Below are 10059 nucleotides of genomic sequence, written 5' to 3'. Positions count from 1 at the left end.
ATCCCCTTTGCAATAAAGGCCAAGATACCATTGGCCTTCCTGATCATTTGCTGTACTTGCATACTATCCTTCTGTGTTTCATGCACAAGTACCCCCAGGTCCCGCTGTACTGCAGCACTTTGCAATCTTTCTCCATTTAAATAATAACTTGCTCTTTGATTTTTTTCTGCCAGGCTCCTCAATCTCATCTCCTTTGTGAAGAGAAAGGGAAAGAAAGAACTTGCATTTATATAGCGCCTTTCTCAACCTCAGGATGTCCAAAGCACTTTGCAGCCAGTGAACTTCACTGTTGCAATTTAAGAAACCCGGCGGCCAATCTGTGCACAGCAAGATCCCATAAACAGCAATGTGATAATCTGTTCTTAGTGATGTTGGTTGAGGGATAAATATTGGCCAAGAAACTGGAGCTTTGCTTCGAATAGTGCCATGGGATCTTTTACATCCACTTGAGAGGGCAGAGGGGGCCTCGGTTTAACAACTCATCTGAAAGACGGCACCTCTGACAGTGCAGCACTCTCTCAGTACTTCAAGAAAACTTTAAGAAGCGGTTTGGGATATCCTGAGGTCGTGAAAGTCGGTATATAAATGTAAATCATTAGTTTTTCTTCTCAGAAACAGCTGCCAATCAAAATCACTAAACCAGGATATTTGGAATGAGTGGGGCTTTGATTCAATGATTTGTGCCAAATAACTTGAATGGTTTACTGCACAGGCCCTCATCGAGGACACCGTGAACAGTCAAACTGCATACAGACGACATCCTCAACTGTGCCCTACCCCGAGGTGCAGAAACAACTCGCACCAACTGACCTTAACCCTGCAGGTGTACTGTGGCCCGTAATAAACAGCCCAATAAATAATCTGAGGTGTGTGCGATTGCGTCCTGCTGCAATATAAGCCTGTGTGTGTGACTGTGTGTCTGTGACTGTGTGAGTGAGTGAGCGAGCGTTTGTGAGCGAATGTGAGTGTGTGCGCGTGTGTGTGTCTGTGTGTGAGTGAGTGCGTGAGTAAGTGTGTGTGTGTGTGCGTGAGTGAGTGTGTGAGATAGTGTGTGTGGTTGAGTGTGAGTTAATGTGTGTGGTTGAGTGTGAGTTAGTGTGTGTGGTTGAGTGTGAGTTAGTGTGTTTGAGTGTGAGTGTGAGTGAGTTTGAGTGTGAGTGAGTATGAGTGTGTGTGTGAGTTAGTGTGTGTGAGATAGTGAGTGTGTGAGTGTGTGTTTGAGTGTGAGTGAGTGTGTGTGTTTGTGACTTAGTGTGTGTGAGTGAGTGTGTGAGATAGTGTGTGTGTGGTTGAGTGTATGAGATAGTGAGTGTGTGTATGTGAGTTAGTGTGTGAGAGATAGTGAATGTGTGTGTGTATGTTTGAGTGTGAGTTAGTGTGTGTGTGTGTTTGCGTGTGTGTGTGTGTGTGTGTGTGTGAGTTAGTGTGTGGTGAGTGCGTGTGAGATAGCGTGTGTGTGGTTGAGTGTGAGTGTGTGTGAGTGAGTGTGTGAGATAGTGAGTGTGTGTTTGAGAGTGAGTTAGTGTGTGAGTGAGTGTGAGTCTGTGTGTGTGTGTGAGTGAGTTTGTGAGATAGTGAGTGTGTGTTTGAGTGTGCGTTAGCGTGTGTGAGTGAGTGTGTGTAAGTGAGTGTGAGTGTGTGTTTGAATGTATGTGTGTGAGTGAGTTAGTGTGTAAGTGTGCGTGAGTGAGTTTGTGAGATAGTGAGTGTGTGTATGTGAGTGTGTGTTTGAGTGTGCGTTAGTGTGTGTGTGAGTGAATGTGTATGTGAGTGTGAGAGTGTGTAAGTGAGTGTGAGAGTGTGTTTGAATGTGTGAGTGTGTGTGTGTGAGTGAGTTAGTGTGTGTGTGTGAGTGAGTGTGTGTGTGTGAGAGTATGTGTGAGTGAGTGAGTGTGTGTGTGTGTGAGTGTGAGAGTGTGTTTGAATGTGTGAGTGTGTGAGTGAGTTAGTGTGTGTGAGTGAGTTAGTGTGTGTGTGTGTGAGTATGTGTGAGTGAGTGAGTGTGAGTGAGTGTGTGAGTGAGTTAGTAGGGAGTTAAACAATAAAAAGCAATGGATTTTACTAACACTGAATTTGAGGGGTGCTGAGCTGCTCCAACTCCCTGGTGCCTTCAGGGCCAGCGTTTGAGGGTCCGCTCTCACAACCAGTCAATGCCCAGGGTGGGACCCTGCTCCAGGACTATCTGCCAGCAGCTCCTCTGTGCAGCCTTCTCCTATAAACAGGTACAAGCGGGACATTTCCCGTACTCAGGACGTGTGGACATTGTGTCACTTAACTACACAAGTAATGCTAGAGCAAGCAGCAGGCACGTAGCTCATGCTGGGTTGCGGCCAGGACTGCAAGCTTCAAAATCTGATGTGACAGCACATTCTTACAGCAGAAAAACAACAGGTGTTCATCAGTTCAGAAAGATAGTGCCTTGAACTACCTCAGAATGTCCTAGAGCGCTATACAGCCAATGAAGTACTTTTGAAGTGTTGTCACTGTTGTAATGTTTGGAAACCCAGCAACCAATTCAGGCACAGCAAAATCCTACAATCAGCAATGAGATAATAACCAAATAATCTGTTTTAGTGGTTGGGAGATAAATATTGGCCAGGGCGCCTTCCCTGCTCTTCTTTGAGATGTGCAGTGGGATCTTTTGAATCCACCTGAACAGTCAGATGGGACCACGAGCGCTACGACTGAACCAAGGTAGATACGTGTAATGTGCGGGAACAATCGGCAGGGCGATGTGCATGTTTGCTCAGTGACACTTGCACCGACACGCTGTGAGAGCACGCTGTGTCCCAGGACCAGTTCACTCGGCCAGACTCCATTCTCCTGCTCACATCCTGCTCTACACAGAGGGAGCCCACCTCGGCCAAAACGGATCTCACAGGCCGAGCTCCAATGCTGCATGCTGGAGAACTGCTGGTCCTTTCTTTCAATGACCGATTTCTACCTCCTCAGCGAAAGTGGCGCTGAAAGGGGCAACCAGCAGCTCTTTAAGAGCTGCTGCTCCGGACCGGTGTCTAACAGGGCTGTGTCATCGCTGTAACCCTCTTCTCAATCTTCCTCGCTGCCATGCTCCACCTCAGAGTCAATAAGCTCCACTCTGGAGTGGAACTAAACTACAGAACCAGTGGAAAACTGTTTAACCTTCGCCGTCTCCAGGCCAGGTCCAAGACCACCCCAATTTCTGTCATCGAGCTACAGTACGTGGATGACGCCTGCGTCTGCACACACAGAGACTGAACTCCAGGATATAGTCAACGTATTTACTGAGGCGTACGAAAGCATGGGCCTTACGCTAAACATCCGTAAGACAAAGGTCCTCCATCAGCCTGTCCTAGCCGCACAGCACTGCACCCAAGTCATCAAGATCCACGGCGTGGCCCTGGACAACGTGGACCATTTCCCATACCTCGGGAGTCTCCTATCAACAAAAGCAGACATTGATGAAGAGATTCAACACCGTCTCCAGTGCGCCAGTGCAGCCTTCGGCCGCCTGAGGAAAAGAGTGTTTGAAGACCAGGCCCTCAAACCTACCACCAAGCTCATGGTCTACAGGGCTGTAGTAATACCTGCCCTCCTGTATTGATCAGAGGCATGGACCATGTACAGTAAATACTTCAAGTCGCTGGAGAAATACCACCAATGATGTCTCCGCAAGATCCTACAAATCCCCTGGGAGGACAAACGCACCAACATTAGCATCCTCGACCAGGCCAACATCCCCAGCATTGAAGCACTGACCACACTTGATCAGCTCCACTGGACAGGCAACATCGTTCGCATGCCAGACACGAGACTACCAAAGCAAGCGCTCTCTCAGAACTCCTTCGTGGCAAATGAGCCAAGGGTGGACAGAGGAAACGTTACAAGGACACCCACAAAGGCTCCCTGATAAAGTACAACATCCCCACTGACACTTGGGAGTCCCTGGCCATGGCCAAAGACTGCCCTAAATGGAGGAAGTGCATCTGGGAGGGCGCTGAGCACCTCGAGTCTCATCGCTGAGTGCGTGCAGAAATCAAGCGCAGGCAGTGGAAGGAACGCGTGGCAAACCTGTCCCATCCTCCCTTACCCTCAACGACTATCTGTCCCACCTGTGGCAGAGACTGTGGTTCTCGTATTGGACTATTCAGGCATCTAAGGACTCATTCTAAGAGTGGAAGCAAGTCTTCCTCGATTCCGAGGGACTGCCTATGATGATGATGATGATGATGAAGAGCTGCTGTTGCCGGGCATCCTGCTCCTTTGATCTCTGCCCACTCCCAGGTCATCACCCGATCCATCCTGGGTTCACTGGAACGTTATGTGAATTAGTTTTACACTGAGAGATCAGCTTCAGCACTCCAGTCAAAGATTGATGACCCACCATCGCGGTATCAGGTTCATTAACCCCCGGGACTAGATTCACCTCCATGAAACTCCCTAAAGTTGGACACGGCAGCAATGGAGAATGAGGGAGAATGTGTGTGCTGCGGCATACATCTGCCTTGCCCCTTGACCTGCATTTCCCCCCTTCACCCCCCACCTTCTCCTGGTCCACTGCTGGCTGCGTGCAACTAACAGTGGGGGTTGTGTGTGGATTGCTGAAAAACTTCCCTCCTGGGTGTTACCACCACCCGCATGGCGGCCCAGGGACAAAGTGGTTCCGGCACTAAAGTCTCTCCATGAGGCCCCCTCGCCCTCCATTCTAGCCCCCAGCTATTTCAAAGGGAACGGCGGTCATTTCAGTGGGGATTCTCCAGATCGCCCACCTTAGCTATGTGTGCAGGGTCCCACATGGCCACATCAGTGCCAGCAATATTGCCCTGGACTCTGGGGAACTCTAAACTTCAGAAAAGTTAGTGTGCTGTCATTACGTTGTTGGTTTTCCATGGGGAAATTGAAAGAGTGTCTGTCCTGTTTAACAATGGATTAGTGACTTGCTAGATACAGCCATGAAGTGTGGATTGACTGATGTTGCCTTGAAGCAGCCTGGAAGGAGATGGGGGCATAAAAGTTGAAGGCTGTGTTGGGGTTCACTGTGGTCAGCAGTGTCTCCCACATGAAACTCAGTCTGTCAGGTTGGATGTCATAGAATCGGCCACAGACATTCTTCAATCAGTGCACAAAGACCGTATGCTTGCCAGTGTTTAGGGGTAGTGCTGGTAGATTTTTTTTTATTTGTTGTGGGCATCGCTGGCAAGGCCAGCATTTATTGCCCATCCCTAATTGCCCTTGGGAAGGAGGTGGTGAGCCGCCTTCTTGAACCGCTGCAGTCCATGTGGTGAAAGTACTCCCACATTGCTGTTAGGAAGGGGGTTTCAGGATTTTGACCCAGTGACGATGAAGGAACGGTGATATATTTCCAAGTCAGGATAGTGTGTAAGTTGGAGGGGAACTTGCAGTTAATGGTGTTCCCATGCACCTGCTGCCCTTGTCCTTCTAGGCAGTTGCGACAACAACAACTTGCATTTATATCGTGTCTTTAATGTAGAAAAATATCCCAAGGTGCTTCACAGAGCTCTAATCAATAAATTGAATGCTAAGCCAAAAAAGATCTTGAGAGGGGTGACCAAAGGTTTAGAAGATGAGGTGGGTTTTAAGGAGGGCCTTAAATGAGGAGAGGGCGATTGAGAGGTGGAAGTGTTGGAATGGAATTTCAGAGCATGGGGCCTAGATGGCTGAAAGCACAGCTGCAATGGTGGAGGGGGGAGGTGTGCACAAGAGACCAGCGTCAGGGTAACAAGAGTTTCGGGGAGCGAGGTTGTAGGGCGAGAGGTGGTTACAGAGAAAGGGAGGTGTAAGGCAATGGAGGGATTTGAGATTTACCTCTTTTGTAAGCGGACGTTCCCTTCATTCTCTTCATCTTTGAACCAAAAACTGAATCATGGACAAACATCCCGAGGAATTTGGATGATAGCAATCAAAAATACTGCTTTAAGTAACCATTTATCTGAGCAAGCTGAAGGCACATACTGGCAATATGATCAGTGACTATCAATAGGGATCAATTGCATCACCATGAAATGTAGCCATTAAGAGAAGTTCTGGAGCATTCTGTGCGAAGAGTAATTAGTGGGAATGATTCTGCCAGTTGGAACATCCATCTTATGAAATCTCAGATGAAGACAAATTGAATTGTGTTAAATGGGCCCACTCCCCACCTGAGAGTACTGGCAGTTGGACTCACTCTGTCCATTCCTTGGGAAGCAGATTCTGCAATCCCATCCTCTCCCCACAGAGATCAAACTCCCGCACAGAGGCCATTACTTAACCATCCACTGAATGAATTCCACCCCGCACTGTCACCCAAACCCCATCACCCGAACCTCCGTCACCCAAACTCCATCAACCAAACCCCCGTCACCCAAACCACCGTCACCCAAACCCTCGTCACCCAAACCCTCGTCACCCAAACCCCCGTCACCCAAACCCTCGTCACCCAAACCCTCGTCACCCAAACCCTCGTCACCCAAACCCCCGTCACCCAAACCCCCGTCACCCAAACCCCCGTCACCCAAACCCTCGTCACCCAAACCCCCGTCACCCAAACCCCCGTCACCCAAACCCTCGTCACCCAAACCCCCGTCACCCAAACCCCCGTCACCCAAACCCCCGTCACCCAAACCCTCGTCACCCAAACCCTCGTCACCCGAACCTCCGTCACCCAAACCCTCGTCACCCGAACCTCCGTCACCCAAACCCTCGTCACCCAAACCCTCGTCACCCAAACCCTCGTCACCCAAACCCTCGTCACCCAAACCCTCGTCACCCAAACCCCCGTCACCCAAACCCCCGTCACCCAAACCACCGTCACCCAAACCCTCGTCACCCAAACCCCCGTCAACCAAACTCCATCACCCAAACCCCATCACCCGAACCTCCGTCACCCAAACTCCATCAACCAAACCCCTGTCACCCAAACCCCCGTCACCCAAACCCCCGTCACCCAAACCACCGTCACCCAAACCCTCGTCACCCAAACCCCCGTCACCCAAACCCTCGTCACCCAAACTCCATCACCCAAAGCCCCGTCACCCAAACCCCCGTCACCCGAACCCCCGTTACCCGAACCCCCGTCACCCAAACCCCCGTCACCCAAACCTCCGTCACCCAAACCCCCATCACCTGAACCCCCGTCACCCAAACCCTCGTCACCCAAACCTCCGTCACCCAAACCCCCATCACCCGAACCCCCGTCAGCCAAACCCTCATCACCCAAACCCTCTTCACCCAAACCCTCGTCACCCAAACCCTCTTCACCCAAACCCCCGTCACCCAAACCCCCGTCACCCAAACTCCATCACCAAAACCCCCGTCACCCAAACCCCCGTCACCCAAACCCTCGTCACCCAAACCCCATCACCCAAACCCCCTCACCCAAACCTCCGTCACCCAAACCCCCATCACCTGAACCCCCGTCACCCAAACCCTCGTCACTCAAACCCCATCACCCAAACCCCCATCACCCGAACCCCCGTCACCCAAACCCTCTTCACCCAAACCCTCGTCACCCAAACCCCCGTCACCCAAACCCCCGTCATCCAAACCCTCTTCACCCAAACCCCCGTCACCCAAACCCCCGTCACCCAAACCCCCGTCATCCAAACCCTCTTCACCCAGACCCTCTTCACCCAAACCCCCGTCACCCAAACCCCCTTCACCCAAACCCTTGTCACCCAAACCCCCGTCACCCAAACCCCCGTCACCCAAACTCCATCACCCAAACACCAGTCACCCAAACCCCCGTCACCCGAACCCCCGTCACCCAAACCTCCGTCACCCAAACCCCCATCACCCGAACCCCCGTCACCCGAACCCTTGTCACCCAAACCCCATCACCCAAATCCTCATCACCCAAACCCTCTTCACCCAAACCCTCGTCACCCAAACCCCCGTCACCCAAACCCCCGTCACCCAAACCCCCATCACCCGAAACCCCGTCACCCAAACCCTCGTCACTCAAACCCCATCACCCAAACCCTCGTCACCCAAACCCTCTTCACCCAAACCCCCGTCACCCAAACCCTCGTCACCCAAACCCTCTTCACCTAAACCCTTATTGTTATATATGTAAATATGCAAATACCTTGTATAGCCACCAGAGGGCTCACCCCCTGGAGTCCCAAGGGATCCCACAATCCCTTGGGAGCTCAGGTACTTAAGGAGGCCTCAGAGGCTGGAGAGGTACTCTGGAGACCTGCAATAAAAGACTGTCACACTTTCCTTTGAGCTCACAGTATCCAGTCAGACTCTTTATTCATACATAATAACTGGCGACGAGATACATATGACGATCCCAATGATGCAGAGAACAGTGGGCATCCTGTGAAATTCTCAGAGGGAGATGATTGGGAAACTTCGTGGAGTGACTCTGCCAATACTTCGTGGCCAACGAGCTGGAAGGAGAAGCGAATGCTGCCAAATGAAGGGCGATTCTCCTCACTGTCTGCGGAGCACCAACGTATGGCCTCATGAAAAATCTGCTTGCTCCAGCGAAACCCACAGAGAAATCATACGATGATTTGTGCACACTGGTCTGGGAGCATTTGATCCTGAAGGAAAGTGTTTTGATAGCGAGGTATCGGTTCTACACCTACAAAAGGTCTGAAGGCCAGGAAGTGTCGAGTTATGTCGCTGAGCTAAGACACCTTGCAGGACATTGCGAATTTGAAGGACATTTTGAGCACATGCTCCGAGACTTTTTCATACTTGGCATTGGCCATGAAGTGATACTTCACAAACTTTTGACTGTAGAGACCCCAACCATCAAGGGTGAAGAATGCAAGGCCTTGTTGGCGCTGCGGGGGTGATCATCATTTCCATTCATGCCGCTTCAAAGAGTACATTTGCAAGGGCTGTGGAATAATGGGACACCTCCAACATATGTGCAGGCGAGCTGCAAACCCTGTTAAACCTGCAAACCACCATGTTGCAGAGGAGAACAGATCCACGGCAGATCACAAAGAACCAGAGCCTCAGACCGAGGAGGCAGAGGTATATGGGGTGCACACATTTACCACAAAGTGTACCCCGATAATGCTGAAAGTTGAATTAAATGGACTCCCGGTGTCAATGGAGCTGGACGCGGGTGCGAGCCAGTCCATTATGAGCAAAAAGACTTTCAAAAAATTGTGGTGCAGCAAGGCCTCAAGGCCAGTCTTGACTCCCATTCACACGAAACTGAGAACTTACACAAAGGAACTGATTCCCATAATCGGCAGTGCTACTGTAAAGGTCTCCTACGATGGAACAGTGCACAAGTTACCACTCTGGGTGGTACCGGGCGATGGTCCCACGTTGCTCAACAGGAGCTGGCTGGGAAAGATACGCTGGAACTGGGATGACTTCCCAGTGCTCTCGTCCACTGATGACACTTCATGTACCCAGGTCTTAAACAAGTTCCCTTCGCTGTTCGAACAAGACATCGTGAAGTTCCAAGGAGCAAAAGTGCAGATCCACCTAATTCCGGGGGTGCGACCCATCCATCACAAGGCGAGAGCAGTACCGTACATGATGAGGGAAAGGGTAGGGATCGAGCTAGACCGACTGTAACGAGAGGGCATTATTTCGCTGATCAAATTCAATGACTGGGCCAGTCCGATTGTTCCAGTCCTCAAAGGAGACAGCACCATCAGAATCTCTGGTGATTACAAAGTAACTTTTAATCATTTCTCCCTGCAGGACCAATACCCACTACCAAAGGCTGATGACCTTTTTGCTACGCTGGCGGAAGAAAAGACGTTCACGAAGCTGGACTTGACCTCAGCCTACATGACGCAGGAGCTGGGGGAATCATCGAAGGGCCTCACCTGCATCAACACGCACAAAGGTCTCTTCATTTATAACAGATGCCCATTTGGAATTTGATCAGCTGCGACAATATTCCAGAGAAACATGGAAAGCTTACTGAAGTCAGTCTCACGCATGGTGGTCTTCCAGGATGACATCTTGGTTACAGGTTGGGACACAGTCGAGCATCTGCAGAACCTGGAGGTTCTTAGTCGACTCAACTGGGTGGGGCTCAGGTTAAAATGCTCGAAGTGCGAGTTCCTGGTGCCTGAAGTGGAGTTTCTGGGGAGA

This window comes from Pristiophorus japonicus, chromosome 20 (assembly GCF_044704955.1).
Source record: "Pristiophorus japonicus isolate sPriJap1 chromosome 20, sPriJap1.hap1, whole genome shotgun sequence".
Lineage (NCBI taxonomy): Eukaryota > Metazoa > Chordata > Chondrichthyes > Pristiophoridae > Pristiophorus > Pristiophorus japonicus.
This window is presented reverse-complemented; position numbering follows the sequence as displayed.